The sequence below is a fragment of the Cupressus sempervirens genome, chromosome 6 (assembly GCF_028749045.1).
Source record: "Cupressus sempervirens isolate cs-2001-9-10 chromosome 6, ASM2874904v1, whole genome shotgun sequence".
Classification (NCBI taxonomy): Eukaryota; Viridiplantae; Streptophyta; class Pinopsida; order Cupressales; family Cupressaceae; genus Cupressus; species Cupressus sempervirens.
This window is the reverse complement of record NC_143123.1, coordinates 154,851,765-154,870,915: the sequence shown is the minus strand read 5'-3', so window position 1 is coordinate 154,870,915 and position 19,151 is coordinate 154,851,765.

The following is a 19,151-nucleotide window of genomic DNA, read 5'->3' as shown; positions in this document are numbered from 1 at the left end:
TTATGCCTCCCGAAAGTTCGGTTATCATTTTTAGATTCTTCTAGATTTGCACCGACTTCTAACACAGCTTTTGGAACCTTCTATTTGGTTGGTGGATGCCTACTAGCACTTTCTAGAATGTATTCCTAGTCCTTAACCCTCTGGGGTCTATTTAAGGAGATTTCTGGAATTGTAAAAGGCAGTTCGGAGTGGAGATTAAGAGGAGGTACTAAAAGGAGAAATTATCTCCACATTTATGCTATTATAAGCCCTTAGGGAATTTTTTGAAGTTTATTTTCTCTGTACTAAATGTACTAGCTTATTTTTTAGTTAATACAATTTCCCTTTTTCTGTTGTGTCCATTCTGTTCTTGGGTTGTGTCCCCATCAAGTGGTATCAGAGCAAGTTTTCTTGAGTGTGTAGACAGAGCGCCGACTATGAGGCAGTTTGCACCAAGACTATATGGTTGTGGGTTTGAGTTAAGAAGATGCCTCCACAAAGAGAGCATGGTGGAAGGTCAAAAGCTATTAATCCTAAGGAGGTTAGAACCCTCCAAAGGCAGGTACAAGCATTGCAAGAGGAGCTCCGTAGAGGATCAATTGTGGCCGCAAGTGATGAAAGTGAAGATGACAATGAAGAAGATGAAATTGGACCAGAAGGGGAATTTGATGGGGAAGTTCTGAATCATGCAGAGGAAAGGCTTTTTAGGGCCATTACTAAGTTTGGGAAAAGACCTACAATTGAAGTGGGTGTATTTTCAGGAAATCTGAAATCAGATGAGTTGATGGATTGGATCAATGAACTGGAAGAATACTTTGAGTATGAGGATATCAGAGACCCAGATAGGGTTAAGTTTGCAAAGGCCAAACTAAAATTCCATGCCAAAATTTGGTGGCAAGAGGTCCAATTGGAAAGAAATAGAAGAGGAAGGGAGAAGATCACAAGGTGGGATCGCATGGTGGACAAATTGAAGAAGCTGTTCATTCCTATGGACTACGAGCTTGATTTATTTAAGAACATGCATGGGTTAAAGCAAGCAGGAAGATCAGTCCAAGAATATACAGAGGAATTTTACCGACTCTTGATTAGATCGGGGCATCCAAAAGGAAATAAGGAGAAGGTTGCTCGTTATATCAGTGGGTTGTGATCTAGCATCCAGGAGGAATTAAGTCTGGTAAGATTGACTAGCATTCAAGAGGCATACCAGTTTGCCCTACAAGTTGAAGAGAAGCTGAATAAAAGGTTTGAAGGAAGAAAATGAGGGCACGGTCAAGGAGGAAGGGGAAGCGGTAGGTCATCTGGAGGCCGCAATGAAACCCAAAAGAAAAATGAAGATGTGGGTACTAGCAGGAACCAGAGGAATGAGGGTTTCAACCGCTCCAATGATCAACACTTTGGAAATTAGAGAGGAAGAGGTAGAGGATGTGGACAAGGAAGAGGAGGCTTCCGTGGTACTTGTTTCCATTGCAATGAAGAAGGTCATCGTGACACTGAATGCCCTCAACGACAAGGAAGGACATATAGGAGAGCTGAAGGCCAAGCTAGGGTTGCTCATGTGGATGAAGATGTACAATCATCACATTTAGAGGATGTAGAAAGAGGAGAGACCTTGGCAAATGAAAGAGTCCTACTAAGTGGTGAGATTGAACTAGGACAATGGAGGAGTTTGTTTTGTACCAGATGCAAGTGTGAGGATACATGTTGTGACGTGATCATTGATGGTGGTAGCACTGATAACTTGGTATCAGAAGAGATGGTCTCTAAGTTGAAGCTCAAGAGGGAGAAACATCCCCACCCCTATTGGATTGCTTGGGTAAAAGATGATCATAAGGTCCTGGTAAGTGAAAAATGTTTAGTGAAATTGAAAATTGGGAGTTACCATGATGAAGTTCTTTGTGATGTTATTTCGATGGATGTTTACCATCTATTATTGGGTAGGCCATGGCAGTTTGATAGACATGCAGTACATGATGGACATGCAAACACATGCTCTCTGACAAAGGATGGAGTTCGCCACAAATTGAAGCCCATGAAAAAGGAAGGTGAAAAGGTATGTAGCAGTGCTAGGATTTTTCTTGTTGATGAAAGGAAGTTTTTAGATGGCATGAAAAATCAGCATATGTGCTATGCTTTGATTCCTAGGAAAGATAAAGAAGGTAGTAGTGAAATACCACTTGAAGTTTCAGATTTACTAGGGGAATCTGGAGATATTATCTCTGATAATGTTCCAGATGGATTGCCACCAGTAGGGAAAATCAGTCATCAGATAGATCTGATTCCAGGAGCTAGTTTGCCTAACAAGGCTACTCACAGGATGACTCCTACTGAAACAGAGGAGCTAAATAGACAGGTTTAGGAGCTGTTGAGGAAGGGCTTGATTTGAGAGAGCCTAAGTCCATGTGTAGTACCTACAGTACTCCCACCAAAGAAGGATGGAGAGTGGAGGATGTGTATAGATTCTCGAGCGATAAATAGGATAACCATCAAGTATCGGTTTCCTTTACCAATGATGGATGATCTTATGGACTACTTGAGTGGAGCTTAGTACTTCACAAAGATAGATCTCAAGAGTGGCTATCATCAGATACGAATTCGAGAAGGAGATGAGTGGAAAATAGCCTTCAAGACCAAGGAGGGTCTTTATGAGTGGTTAGTCATGCCCTTTGGATTGATGAACGCCCCAAGCACCTTCATGTAGCTCATGAATGAGGTAGTTAAGAAGTTCTTGGGAAAATTTGTTATTGTCTATTTGGATGATATTTTAATTTTCAACAAGACTTCGGAAGAACATTTACTGCATATTTGTAGTGTCCTTGAAAGGCTAAGGGAAGAGAAACTGTTAATTAATCTGAAGAAGTGTATCTTTGCAAAAAGGGAGTTAGTCTATTTGGGGTTTGTTATATGACTTGAAGGTCTCAAAATGGATCCATAGAAGGTAAAAGCCATCTTGGAATGGCCTACTCCAAGGTTTGCTATTGAGGTAAGATCATTTCATGGTCTGGTTAGTTTTTACAGGGAGTTTATTAATAATTTCAGTGGCATATGTGCACCCCTAACTAATACAATAAGAGGGGATAGAAAAAAGTTCAAATGGATTGCAGTAGCTACGAGAAGTTTTGAATTGCTGAAGAAGAAGGTGACAGAACAGCCTATGTTGGCACTTCCAAATTTTAGAAAGGTTTTCCAGGTGGATTGTGATGCCAGTGGCAGTGCTATTGGGGTTGTATTAAGCCAAGAAGGTAAGCCTATTGCATATTTTAGTGAAAAATTGAATGATGCAAAGAAGAAGTATTATGTTTATGATCATAGAACTATAGTTTAGGCCTTAAAGAAATGGAGGCATTATTTATTGCCAAAGGAATTTGTTTTGGATACTGATCATCAGGCATTACAGTACCTAAATAGCCAAGGTAAATTGAATCAGAGGCATATGAAGTGGGTTGAGTTCTTGCAGAGTTATACATTTGTGTTGAAGCATAGAAGTCAAAAATCTAACAGGGTTGCAGATGCACTAAGTAGGAGATAGTTGTTGCTTACAGTAATGCAGGTTGAAGTAGTTGGGTTTGATGAACTCAAGAATTTGTACCTCGAGGATCCTAATTTTTCTAAAACATGGAAAGCTTGTAAAGAACCTGTTGCTATAGATAGAACCAAGCGGTTAGACTATTTGATTCAGGATGGCATGTTGTTCAAGGGTAGTCCATTGTGCATTCCAAGGAGTTCCATGAGGGAAAATTTGATTAAGGAGAAACACAGTGGAGGGATGGCAGGAAATTTTTGTCAAGATAAGACCATTTCCATTCTTAGAGAACATTATTTTCGGCCTCAAATTTCACAGGATGTGAAGAAGTTTGTACAGAGTTGCCAGGTGTGTCAAGTTGCCAAGGGGTTTAGTCACAATACTAGCCTATATCAGCCATTGCCTATTCCATCAAGGCCATGGGAGGACATAAGTATGGATTTTGTTCTTGGATTGCCAAGGAAACAAAGGGGTAATGACTCAATATTCGTGGTGGTTGATAGGTTCTCCAAAATGGCACATTTCATTCCATGCCACAAAACTCATGATGCTGTCCATATTGCAAACTTGTTTTTCAAAGAGGTGGTAAGACTACATGGACTTCCAAGGAGTATAGTTTTTGACAGAGATACTAAATTTGTGGGGTATTTCTGGAGGACATTCTGAAAAAAGTTGAGAACGGACTTGAAATTCAGTTCCAGGCATCACCCACAAACTGACGGCCAAACAGAAGTGGTAAACAGAAGTCTGGGCAATTTGCTGAGATGTTTAGTTGGGGATAAGCCCAAGGGATGGGATCTGATTCTACCACAAGTAGAGTTTGCTTACAATAACTCTATAAATAGGAGTACTAGAAAATCACCATTCCAAATTGTATATGGGAATAGCCCAAGGACTGCACCAGAATTGAGGAAGATAGAACAAGGGGAGAGGACAAGTGCTGAAGCTGAGGAATTTGCTGAACATATCAAGTGTCTACATGAGGAGGTTCAAGCACACATTACCAAGATGAATCAAGAGTATAAAGCTAGGGCTGATCAAAGGAGAAGACATAAAGAATTCCAAGTAGGGGATCTAGTCATGGTGCACTTACGAAAAGAAATATTTCCAGCCGGTACTTACAACAAGCTAAAAATGAAGAAATTTGGCCCCTGCAAAATTTTGAAGAAACATGACTCAGGAAATACATATGAGGTGGAGCTACTAGATGGTATTCACATTTCTCCCATTTTCAACATTGCAGATTTAACAGAGTATCATGATGATGGTGCAAACGAGGAACTGGTGTTAGAGCCATGTCCAATTCCTGCTTCTAAGAAGGAGAAGATAGAAGACATTCTAGATCATCGTGTGGGTAGGAGTACCAGAAATAGGCAGTATGAAGAGTATTTGGTCAAATGGAAAGGACGACCGATCGAGGACACAACCCAAGAACAGAATGGACACAACAGAAAAAGGGAAATTGTATTAACTAAAAAATAAGCTAGTACATTCAGTGCAGAGAAAATAAACTTCAAAACATGCCCTAAGGGCTTACAATAACATAAATGTGAAGATAATTTCTCCTTTTAGTACCTCCTCTCAAACTCCACTCTGAACTGCCTTTTACAATGCCATAAATCTCTTTAAATAGACACCAGAGGGTTAAGGACTAGGAATAAATTCTAAAAAGTGCTAGTAGGCATCCACCGATCAAATAGAAGGTTCCAGAAGCTGTGTTAGAAGTCGGTGCAAATCTAGAAGAATCCAAAAATGATAACCGAACTTCCAGGAGGCATAACTTTTGAACCGTAGCTCTGATTGATGAACCATTTACATTTTTGAAAAGCTCTTGAAGCGCTCTATAGCCCGATGGATAAGCTTTGCTCATACCCCATTTTTTGGCCATTTTTGAGGTCATTTAATGCCCCTAACCTGACTTTGAAGCATTCTTAGGAGGTCTTCAAAACTCAAAAAACTACAATAACTTTCAAACCATGGGGCCTTTTGACTTGATTCTTTTTCTGGAATGCTCTAAATTACAATTACATTCATCTAGCCAATTTACACCTCCTAGTTCACCAAAATGATGGCCCAATTACATGCTCCTATTTTTTCAAGATTTTCTAGCACACTGATAGTGGAACTGTGAGAGTTGGAACTTTTATTTGACACAAATGGGTGTCCAAAAATGAAAACACATGAAACAAAAACTAAGTCTAAGTACATTTTTTTGGGTGACACAGGATTTCCCTTATACCTTTGGATGCTCCTGCATCACAAGAATAAAATAATTTGTACGAGTGTCCTCAGATGACACTACTCAAATCAAAAGGCAAAACAAGGTAAACAATTGAAACAAAAAAAATAAAGATGAAGTATGGCACTTCGTCTCAGTGCAATTGGAAGAATGCATACAAATGATGTCTAAATAGACTAAAAGAGACATAAGACTAATAGATAAGATAGTACAAGTCATGATGAATTATCTGAAGTAACAAAATCAATCCCTAGACTTGAAACAACCAAGATATCCACCTGAATGCAAAAAAGAAAATGATTGAATAGAATATGTCTGGAGAAAATTCTAGAATAATAACTAGCATCACTAGAAAGAGAACAGAAACAACTTTTCAATGATATAAAAAAGTCCCAAATCGGAGATTGGATGCTCAAGATATGCCTCCCGAAGTACAAAATAGAACATCCAACTTTGAATACCAAAAATAGGCAACTAAACTACATCAAAACCCAAAAACACCTGTACCAATGTATCCATCTTGGAACCAACTTTTTGGCACATTTTTCAAATTGAAAAAATATGTCTATATGCTCAAGTTATTTGGCTCCATCATGTGGGGATGTTGGCATAGCGACTATATCCCCAATGAGATCCCTCTCCACCATTAGTACATGCTTTTTGTGTGATGAAAAAATCTTACATGGTATCAAAGCTCCAGATCTTCATGCCCCTATTCAATTTATGAGAGATTTTGCATGATTTTCAGATAAACCCTTGCCTCTTCTTGTCTTTTTCTTCTCCATGATAGGTTTTTTACATTCAGGTATTCTTGGGCTTCGTGGATTTGATTAATAATAATTACAAAGAGATCAATCCTTATAAAAGGAGATCGAAACCCAAAAAGGGTAACCTAAAGCCTAAAAAAGCTAGGTTGAACATTATAATTAATATAAAAGATTAATTATATGTACCTAAGAGATAGCTTAAGAAAACTAGAGTAATAGGCAACTTATTTAATTAAATCAAGGTGATTTAATTAATAAGTGTAAACAAACAATTACTCTAACACCCCCCTAAAGTGAATCTCGGGAGGTAAGCTAACCTAGCATAACTATGAAAGCAGGAAAATGGGTCCCAAAAATAAGGCTTGATCAGGTACCCAATCACAACAAAATCTCTATGAAATGGAGAAATAGTGAAAACCACATGGGAAAAACCCTACTTCAGAAAGAGATAGCAAAGAATGTTCCAGAAGATAGGAATAAAGAGAGATCATGAAGAGAACCACTGAAGCATGAAGAAGCTGCAAACTCTATGAAAAAGAAATTGTTGATTTATATAACCTCCACAAAAATAGAAGACACAAATGAAGAGTGTCTATATGGTAGATGATCCATCTCACCAAAATGCATAGGTAGCTAGCCACTACAATCGTCTAGTATATAGGATCAAAAATTGAATACATAGCTTACTCCAATGAACCATTGAGCCAAGGAAGCATTAGAAACAATAGAAGAACCCCTCCTTAATGTAGGTGGGGTGAGGGACAGGCAATGGAAAACGTGGGCCAAAATCCTCTATAGAAAGAACCAAGAACAACAGGAGAGAATGAGAGGTACAAACACCTATAAAGGCATGTGTCACTTACACTGCATGGGGGAAAAAAGGAAGAGGGCACAAAAGCGAGAAACAACTATCCCCCCCATTGCACTTTATAAAATAGTGTAAGTACAACTGTCTCAAAACAATTTTCATGAACCCAAAATGCAAGAGTGATACTTTATCTTAGTGCATTTTCATAAAGATACTTACAAATGATATCAGCAATGATCAGAAAAGGAAAAAAGATGATACAAAAGATAGTACAGCTCAAAACAAAGCATCTAAAGCAACAAAATCGATCCCCAAATCTGAAATAGCCAGGATATCCACTAGAATGCAAAAATGTAGAAGGATGAATAAAATGTGTCTGGGGTAGAATCTTGAACAAAAACTAGCATCACTGAGAAGAGCATAGAAACAACTTTCCAACAATATAAAGAAGTCCCAAATCATAGATTGGATGCTCAAGATATGCCTCCCGAAGTGCAAAACAGAACATCTAGCTTTGACTACCAAAATAGGAAACCAACTACATCAAAACCCAAAAACACCTACACCAATGTCTTCATCTTGGAACCAACTTTCTGATGCATTTTTTGGATTGAAAATACATTTGTATGCTCAATTTAGGACCAAAATACCACCAAGTGCTTTTTATGACCAAAAAACTTTAAAAGGTGACGAATTGAAGTTTGTCAAATTTTGGGTCACGTCACATTGTGCGCTGCTACCAGACATACCTGCTTGCATCAGTACCTTGCTAATGCCATCACTTTAAATGCCAAAAGTGCATGCATTTTTTCTTTAAAAAATAAAAGGAGTTTTTTGATTCATTTGTTTTCAAAACTTATTTTAAAAACAAGAAATGCCCTTTTTTTAAAACAATAAAGGACTTTTGTTTTTAAAACCATTTTTTTTGGAAAAAATAAATCATCTTTCCTTCGGAAGTGTGCTCAATTTTGGGGGCAATTTTTTTTGCCTCAGATTACAACTGTGTCCAAATTGGATAAATTTTATATAGAAATAGGCATTTTTGGGTGCTACAAATCCAATGGTGAGGTCCATTTGGGCTCAAAATGCACATAAAAAAAAAGACACACCCCCCCCTCCCCCCGGTGCCCCCAACCCCCCCTACCCCCCAAATCCAATACAAAATAACTCTAAAAACTAAAACCCTCTCAAATAAAAAAATTCTAGATCTTCATGCCCCTATTCAGTTTATGAGAGATTTGATAATAAAAATTATTTATGATCAATATAAGATGACGACCAATATCCCTATTTGGAAGAATTTAAATTAACTTCTCATTAAACAAACATGTTATCTTTTATCAAGTCATCACAAATTTTGATCGCATGTATCCCTTCTTTCCTTCAAGAGTAATTTGGATCTTATTAAAAACTATTATGAGGTGAACCCATCAAGAAAAAATTGTATATACATCATCTATGTAAATAGATTTAATTTAATTTTATCACACCACATTTTCTTGTTTAAGTGGTTTTTTCATGATTATATAGCCTTATGGATTCTTTGTTTTTAGACTCTTTTACTTGCTTCGACAATAGATTTTTGGTCTTCCATACCTTGCGGGAAATTTTCTAGTCACTCTTAGCCTTTCTAGGTACTTCCATTTTTGGAAGAGGTCTACACTCAGTTCAATGTTGCTAGATAGTAATGATAATTGGTTCTTCATTCTTCTTGGCCCCTCTGTTCATTCATTATTTTCTTTCCTTGTGATGCTTATGTGGATTTTGGTGTGGTCATAGAGCAGATGACTTAAACGTAACACACTAAGACTTGATTCCTAGATTAAAAGTGTTAAATAGTCAAAGTTGACTTACTTTTACCTACCTTAAAATTTTTTTAGTGTGTAATGTTTAAGGGTGGACATTGCAGAGGCCCATGTATCATTTTTGGGGAGTTTTCCTTTAGTTTGTGACTACGATTTTTTCTTTTAATTAAATCAATGGAATGGGGAAGGGTGCATTCTTGGATGGAGTTGCTTCTTAGCACAATTATGATTTTTGGTGTTGTCCCATTTCTTGTGCTACTTGATTCTACATGCTAGGTTTTTCTTTTCAGAGGGGTTTGTCTTTATTCCTTGTTTCTATTCTATTTGTCTAGGCTTAAGAGGACAATTGTCTCTTGATCCTTTATTGTGGGTGTCTTTGTCTTGCACATGTTTCTAGTATTATATATTTTGTAGTTTATTATTTTGGTTTTGGACGTTTCTTTACCTTTTGCAAAGAATGGGCTTTCTTGGTTACACCTTTAAAGGCTTTTTTGTTCAACCCTCTTTCCTTCCAAGTAAGGCTTCTTTAGAGGTAGAGCTCTTTTCTTTTGAGGTTAGAAGATTTCATGTAGCTTTTATGTAGTCTTTTTTTCTTTTGGTGCCCCTCTCTCTCTCTTTCTTTATCCTTATTAATGAGGAGGTATATTTTATGAAGGTAAAGATGTGCCCTAGAGGTATCTTAGGTTGTTACATCATGGGTGGGACAAAGTGTGGTTTCTCTTAGGTATGTGCATGATCATCTAGGTCAACCAAACTATACTCTTAAGTGGCAATGAAAAATCAAAAAATTAGGTTTATGTCACTTGACTTGCAATTTTCAACTTGTTATGAACTTTCTATCAAAAATTTGATAGAAGATAATCTCTAGGAAATTAAATTTTTGTTTATAAAATACTAGGCCTTATCTGAAGAAAAAAATGATTGGTCAAAATGTTTGATTTTAATGCAATGGTACAAAATTTCAAGACAAAAAAAAAGAAGTAGGTGTATGTCTAACCACAATCAAAATCAAATGATAATATTTTGTAATAAGATATTAGATATAAGAATAAGACTCATTCATGAATGTGACACATATTTTTGGGTATTTTAATTCTAAATAAACAATTAATTATTAATTTTACTACTATATTTTTTTTGGAATAATTTTTTTTTTTGTGTCTAACCACCTTAACTAATTCAAAACTCTACAAAATTTAAATTTTCTTTCTTTTTCCTTATAGTAGAAGAATCATAGAATGTGGTGAATCTTTTGGATTTTAAAAATGTTGTACCATTTGAAAGTTATAGTTATTTTTAAATCAATATATCAATTAGCACTTTATACATAACTCCATTAGAAAATAAGTAATGATCAATTACTAAACTCGTAATTTGATAGACATTACATTTATGGAAAGAAAAGAACATTACTAAGAGACCCTTTTTGTTTCATCAAATTTGAGTGAAAAAAAGGTTGTCAACTACATGTTTGAAGTAAAAAAAAACACAAGAATGGGCCAAAATTATGTTTTTGGGACATTTTTTAAGTTGACCATATATGGTTGCTATCCAAAGATATAATAGGCCTTATAAATGTATTAGCTTTTGGGTTTGGTACCAAGATGGGTGGAAACAAAGTTGGAATAGATTTTGAAATGCTTTGAGGCATTTCAAAACTCCACAATTTTCAAGTCACCACTTTTTGGCACGCCATGATCCTGCACATACCCTCTTTCAAGTTGTCTCTTTCTCTATTATCCTTGTAGATATGGACATTATTGGCATAATTGATGGTTTGATGGCAGGTGATGTTAGTAATGACATGTTATATATTTGATTGCATGATGATCAACTATTATGTTGTCATTGATGTCAAATATTAACCTAGTGTTCCTAGTATGTTTCCTAGCATAAACATGATAAGAAAAGTATTGCAATGCCTTTTAGTAGTTGTATCTGAAGGTTCGTGTTACAATCATTATTATTAAAATGAAGAAAGTTATGATTGGGTGAAGAGACAAAGAACTTCTAGAATAGTTAGCGACAAGTGATAGGTGATTTGGTTGGTTTGGCATATTGACGATGAGTGAAGTAGAGAAATATCAAGATGATGTAAATAAGATAGTTAAAATGATACAATTATGAATGTAACTCATTAGTATAGCAGGCACAGAGTAATAACATAATATAAAATTTATTATTGAAGTAGTGATAGAGCTTTTGAATAAGTTAAAGTGTAATGATTTCTTGTGTGACAATCAATACATTGATGATTAGCAATCAAGGTTAAGGTTACAGTATGATTAGTTCTCTTAGTTATGATCTAGTTATGTGGATTCACAACTAGAGGTGATGATTTGGCATCACATTGTTTAACGATAGCATATGGAGAAGATTCTAGAGGAAACTGGTGCTTGGTCAAAATGTGTTTGACTTATATCATAAAATTCAATGAATCAATTGGTATGATTGTGTAAATATGTATGGTAGTTTAATATTTGTCTTATGGTAGTTAGGTTTGAGTCGGATATTTAAAATACTTACTAATTTTAAATTCTAGGGTATGATTAAGGTGGTAGACTTGAATGTCTAATATATACTGATTTCTTTTGTTTAATCATAGTTGAGCAAGTGTGGTGAAGAGTGATAAGTGCTATCCATCCAAGAGAACATTAAGTTTATTGTGAAGTTTCTTAGCTTTAGTGGATCTTCATTTGTTGTAAATTGTTTAACACAATGAAACTTTAATTAGTATTTAATGTCCTTTAACTAGGCCACTCCTAATAAAATAAATCTCTTAATAGAGAGAGAGGTGAATCCCTAGCAAGGTCATACATATCAATTTCTTTGTAACTCCTAAAAGAGTTAAGCTACTTGTAGGGTATATTTTAGATGAGTGTACAATTTGTGGGTACTAATTGTTAGAATGGGATTGCCATTGCACCAAAAGATTGATCTACAAATGCCTAATACAAACACTTAACTTATAGTATGCATGAGGTGGTTAGGCCCTTGTCATGAATCTTGAGGGGAGCGTTAAACAAAATTTCAACAGTCTCTTGATCAGTGTTACTCGAGGGTCTAAGGATTCAAACATGTGACCAAGCTTTGATACCACTTATTAGAGTGGGGTTTCCATTGCACCAAAATACTGATCTACCAATGCTCGATACAACCCCTCAACTTATAGTACATAGGATGTAATTAAGCCCTTGTCACGAATCCTAAGGGAAGTGCTAGACAAATTTCCAAAACTAATCCCCACTATGGTTTTCACCCAGGTTGGGTTTTTGCAATACCAAAATTTACGTGTCAAAATTGTGTATTATATTTTTATGTGTTGCTATTAATATATTCTTGAGATAAAGTTGAAGGTTAAATATTTGATTATTTAGTATATTAGATTGATCCCCCCCCCCCCCAAATAATATGATCCATTAGGACTAATAATTGGTATCAAAGCACTATCTTCTATTGTGGTGAAGCTTAAGAGCTTGAGGAAAAGATCCAAATATGATGAAGAAGGAAGGTCCTTAGTTCACAAGGGAGAACTATCCAATGTGGTGTAGTAGGATGAAACCTAATCTCAAAAGTATGGGTGAGCAATATTGGAATCACATGTAGCCACATGATATGTTGTTCATGCATGGACTCTTGATGTAGATCAATTGAAGGCTCAACATGAACATACAACTTGTATGGAGGCTATTGCTAGATCTCTTTTAGATGTAGAATGCATTAATTTACAAGATCTAAAGATATCTTATGACATGTGGAAAAAACTAAAGAGAGTTATGGAGGAGACGAGCACATGTGTAGAAGGCTAAGTTAGATAGCCTAAAAGGTAAATTCAATGAAATGAGCATGATGGAGAATGAAAAAATTGAATAATAAAATCAAAGGATCAAAGTTATCATTGTTTCTATTAGAGATGATAGTAAAACTCTTGAGGAAGATGATGTTGTAAGTAAGATACTTCTAACTTTATTTCGTTAGTATGTTAAGTAAGTCTTAGCCAACAAGAAGTCAAATCTTTAGGTATTAGTGTTGTTACTTTCGATATATTAATAGTAAAGTTTATAAATTTGAGTTGAGTAACTTTGATAATAGTATGCCTAATATTGAAGCTTCTTAGAAGTCATCTATGACTCTTTCTCATACAAGGAAATGAAAAGATATTCCAAGCAATTATTTTTCTCATTTCTTTAATGTCAACGAATTTTTTTTGACTGAAGAAAATGAACTGTAAGAGGAATTAGAAGTGTTCCTTTATAGGAGCTTAGCTAGGGGAAGTGGTAATACAAAGGTACATTTCCTTTATAGTTTTTTTCTTGCTAAAAGATTGGACATCTTTCTTTTAGATGCTCTTGCAAGGTAAAGGAAAATGAAAGAAGATGTGAGGAGAACAAAAAGAAATAATGATACCTAGTCGAGGAAGGTTTTATCAATGAGGAATATGATGGAGGAGATGAATAATTAATCATGTTTATTTCTATCAAGGAAGATTCTTTTGAAGATGGTAAGAAAGCATTGGTTTCTAATATGCATCACAATGGAGACTGGACAATTAATAGTGGCTCCTCTCATCACATAATTGGCGATAGAAGAAAATTCATCAAGGTGGAAGAATACAATGAAGGATCATTAAAGTTTGCTAACACTACTTGTTGTGTAGTCAAAGGTAAAGGATCCATTTCTTTAAACAATTTTAAAAAAATGTAATGATGTTTACTAGGTTGAAGGTTTGAAATATAAATTGTTAAGTGTTGCATAATTGAATAAAAAAGGGTACAGATCGGAGCTCATTGAAGAAATGTGCAAGATCATTGGGAAAATAGGAGATGTGGTTGCTACCAACAAACAAACCAAAGACAAATTATTCCATATTGAATTCTACTATTAATAGTTATCTGATTACTAGAGTTGAATATTATTAGTTATGGCATAACAGGTTTTTTTGTATTAACTTTGATAATATGATGAAAGTATGTAAGATAAAAGTAGTTAGAGGTTTGCCTAACCTAGTGAAAGTAAACAATGTAATGTAGAAAGAGTATCAGCTTAGGAAGTTAGTACCATTTCTAGCTTTATTAGTAAAATTTAATCTTCTAAAGGAATTCTAGATATAGTTCATACCAATCTGTGTGGCCCAATAAGAACTCAAAGTTATTATGGGGATAGATTTAGTAGATAACCCACTGGTTAAGAAATCTTGTGGCTTGCATTCTTTAGCAATTATTATCCAAGTATAAGGTGATGCAATTAACCTTTGAAAAATACATAGTAAGTTTTAGAATAAATAAACTGGTATTATTTACTTCCAAGTTATGTCTGTAAGATATTTTATTAGTATTTTATTATATTAATTCAAGATTAGGGGTTTAGAGGTTCCATTTGTTTGGTTGGGAAAGAATTTGATCTATGTTAAAATTTGGAAACCTTATTTTTTCCCTTGTGGGATAACCCTAAATAGATCCCCATATGGTTTAAATTGCCTAAATTATCTTATGAATTTGTAGATACTAATATTTTGAAATTGGTTCGAGATGCTTTTGGTACTTTTTCTCTTTCTCATTCAGTCTTTAAATATGGTCATTTTGGTTCAAACATGTATTTTGCTTAACCCAAACGATAGTTTGCCTAGAACTTGTGACATTTAGTCCATTGATGGTATTTGGTGCCAAACTTAGATAATTTGGGGAAAACTTTAGTGTTTGTGGACTCCCCATGTTCTTTAAATTTTAAAACTATTGCTCACGAGAAGTTTGGTAAGGGTGGAACTAAGAAACAAAAGTGTTTTCCATATAGATGTTTTAATTTGGAAAGCCTTTTTTAGTAATATATTAAAAATACATACTTACAAAATGGTCGTTCTATTTCTAATTTTGAGAATATTAAACATTGTTCACCCTCTAACACAACATGTATTATAAATATTGGTAGTGCAAATGATTTATTACCTCCTAGAAGGAAGTAGTTTTTTCCTCCATCTAGGCATGGGAGTGGGTTATGCATTGGAGTGTAGGTTCAATTTTTTTTTCTTCTCAAATCTATAACCTGACAAGTAAACATAACATGATATTAAGGTGGAGCATTTCCCAAAAAAATTGGATTAAGGTTTTTATTGTTTGCATGGCAAGGCCTGGGATTTCTTCTACATTGGTGAGGACAAATGGTTCTTCTCAGACTATACATGCAATGAGATCTAAATCATTTTATTTTGGGGAGAGCTCCAAGATGAAAAAGTTAATGGTTATTTTCCACATAGCCATGATAGCCCTATTCTAGTTATTCCTCCAACAATGGTGATGGAGGACATTAAATATTGGACAAAGCATGCTTTGATATGCAAATTTCTTGGAATCTAGATTTCCTTATCTACTCTTGAGGCATGGATCCATCACTCATGGGATGTGGAAGGAGATATGGAGATCACAATGGCTAGGAATAGCTCTTTTTTTGTATTCTCATGCATGTCTAATCATGATTGTGTTTTTGAAGGAGGGCCTTATTTCTACAACCATGTGGGGTTATTTGTCAAACCTTGGCATTCAGGATTTAATTTTGTTGAGGATCTCCCTTCAGCAATGCTAGTTTGGGTTTGTTTGCCTCGCCTTCCCCTAGAATTCTAGCAAGAAGACATCCAAAATCAAATTATTTCTTTGCTAGCAAAGCCAATTGCAATTGCACACCAATCCCTCAATAAAAAGGTTATTTATTTTGCTAGAATTTGTGTTGAAATCAATTTGAATAACCCATTACTAGATTCTTTGTAAATTTGTCTTGGGGCTACTTCCTAGGTGTAGTAGTTAGATTATGAATCCCTTCCTTTCTAATACCAAATATGTCATGAGTATGGTCATTTACAATGTTAGTGTCCTCGTAACTTGACTTCCAAAGTAATGGATGGTTCTACAACTAGTAATAGTGGTGGTCTAGTAGATGTTGTAGGGAAAGGACAAGCTTAGATGGATAATACAACCAAGGGGAAGAATTAGCCAGATGCTTCAAGAAAGGGAAATGCTTAAATGTAGGAAAAGGATGGATTACCCCTGCTTGCCCAAAACCTAAGGGGCGTGGTCAAAAGTGGCCTTTGAAAGATAGACTATTAGATTTGGGTTTTAATCACTTTGAGGTGCTGGATAGTATGGCTCTAAAGGAGGGTACTGTTGGTGTTTTATAACTACTAAGTAACAAAAGGCTCAATATCAAAATGACATCACTCATACAATCTAAGGACTATCCAATTCCTATTAATAATTATATGTGCAAACCATTTGGACCCAACTTCAACAAAACCAAGGGTGGTTTTTTGCTCTTTAGGCTCTGCAAAACTAGGGTGGGTATACCCAGGGATGATTCAAGACTGGGAAACATTGTATGAGGATTATTTTAGTTTCATTCTGATTCTCATCTCAAATCCTAAAATACATGCATAATTCATGATAATTTGATAAACACATCCCATATAACAGATCTGGCCAAAATTCTTCTATAAGTCTGCACGTGTTCTCAGCAATAGTGGCTAACTGAAGCTAAAACATTCCATGCAAACAAGTACTAGCCAACTTTGAAGATCTTCACAAAATAAAAGTAAAATTGATTACAATTCTGCATTTGAAAACCATTTATGACACATTTCTCTTCTAGCTAAATCAATTTGACCAGTGCCTAATCCATTGGGGTTCAGAGTCTACTACAAATCCTTAGATCTAATTTGTTTCCTTACAACAAATATTATCAGCAATTATTATCAGAATTCATCATTCAAAAATCATTTCCACTACTACAACAACCTTATCAAATTCATCAAATCTTTTACTTAATCCATTGAACTAATAGTAGTGATGAATAGATATACAACCTAACTGGATTGCATTCAATTGCACAAGCCTTTACTCATACAATATCAAGATAAGCAAGTAACTAAAAGGAGACAAAATTCAAAAAGAACTAATATGGGGACAGCTCATAATTTGTATTCATTTTCTTTGAAAATTGTATACATTTGTAGTAAACTTAGAATGACCTTAAGGAACAAAACACAGAGATCATTCTATATTCATGTATTCTCAGGAACTAATAGAGAAAATACATCATAAACTTCCTCCAAATGTTGGACCAAAAAATAGACTAAGTATCTCACCTAGAAACAATAGAAATTGGACCCTTTCTCTAGCCCTAGAATCTGACTTATATAGTATGACATGCAACAAGCTTCAAGCTAAGAGAAATTGGCAGGTGTCCTTTACAAGAAATATATACATACACCTATCACAAGATGACAAAATGAGAGTAATAGAAAGACTTATACATCAAGCATTCCTTTTGTGGGTCCATTTCTGTTATTCCCTTTGGGAAGACAAAAACAATATGATCGGATTCCTTTAGTGTTTAGGTTCCTCAAGATAGGTGGCCATCAAATGTGATAGTGATGAGTCATCTCTTGCTACCTGAAGATCCTCTTTGTCTTTATCATCAATGGTAGAGGTAGCTTCTACTTTTGTACCCTCTTCTTTATCATCATCCTCCACCTCATTATCTCCTTCTATTTGTTTTGTAGATATGAATTTATCTTTCCACTCATTATAGGCAGTGTCATCTGGCCAATCAAAATTTAGAACCTCACTTTGTACAATTATTAGAGAATTTGCAACTACCTCTATATCAACCAATTCTTTTCTGATGGAGTTGTAGAATATTTGCATTTTAACCAACTCCTCATTTTTCATTGCCCATAACAGATGGCCCTTTTCATTTACAGCCTTGTTTATTATTTCACAAAAGAGTTCATCTAGCTCCCTCTTCCATTCTTCCTTTTCCTTCACTTTATCAATAGTCTTCAAAGCACAAGGAAATAAATCAAACTTATCTGTAATATACTAGGAAAAACAATTAATTAATCTTTTTTGAAAAGAATCTTGTTTTTCATCAAAACCTTGCAATTTATTAAGCAAATCAAAGATCTATTCTATTTGATGACATGGTAGTTGAATGATGGATATGCACATAATAGTGATATCTCTATTTCTTTCTATCCATTTCTGCATGAGGGGTTTGAATGTAGCTTCATTTTTCTCCAATTCATCCCTAATGGTTGCAATCCCTAATAAAAAAATCAAAAAATTATGGCCACTCAATCGTATCTACTAAATACATTATACCCTGCCTTATTTTCTCCTCAAACTAATTATTTAGTTCTACATGCAATGCATACAATTTATTCTTCTCTTCCTCAAATTCCTTTGCAATGTAGAATGATGGCCTTTTTGGGGTGTCTGGTACTTCAACAATTGGAGTAGACTTGAAAGGTTCAATAGGTGGCCTGGGAGGGTATACAATCCTAAGTCTACTAGATTCTTCTACTTTTCTTTTCCCTAGTACCTTCTCCATTTGGGATACTTTTTTTCCAATGACTGTATCTACATACCCCTTTCCTCATAGGCTTTCAAAACTTCTTCAAACCTAGCATTGAGTTGGGAAAATCTATCTTCTTGGCTAGATACAACACTACCAAATTTTAGCATTTTTGAGGCCATTCCTATTATTTGCTTACTACCTACCTCACCAACCCTGAAAACTGTCAATGCACCAGTATGCTATGCAGTAGAGATTTCCTACATTATGGTCTTGTCTCTTTCTTCAATTGACCAAATAACAAGGGCCTGGTGGTCATCACTAAACTTGACTCCCCTATGAGCCTGTAATATCTCTTCCTTGGTCTTAAACTGGACATCCTTTTGTTTCCTTACTGAATCAAAAACTATATCATTCACTATATCCCATTTAGGAAAAATAAGGACTCCTAACTGTCTAATCATTTTCCTTTCAGCCTTAGTGGTAAATTGAGAAAAATCATTCAAAAATTTAGACTTTACCTCTTCTTTAATAATAGAGTCTCATTTATCTGGTTGCTCTGCCTTTATCTTTTCACAAGTCTTCTCAAAATTTCCTATATTTAGCCTCCATAAAAATTGAGAAAATACCCTAGATTTCACAAAATTTTCATCATTAATAAATTTCTCAGAGGCTTGGGCAACTATTGGATCAA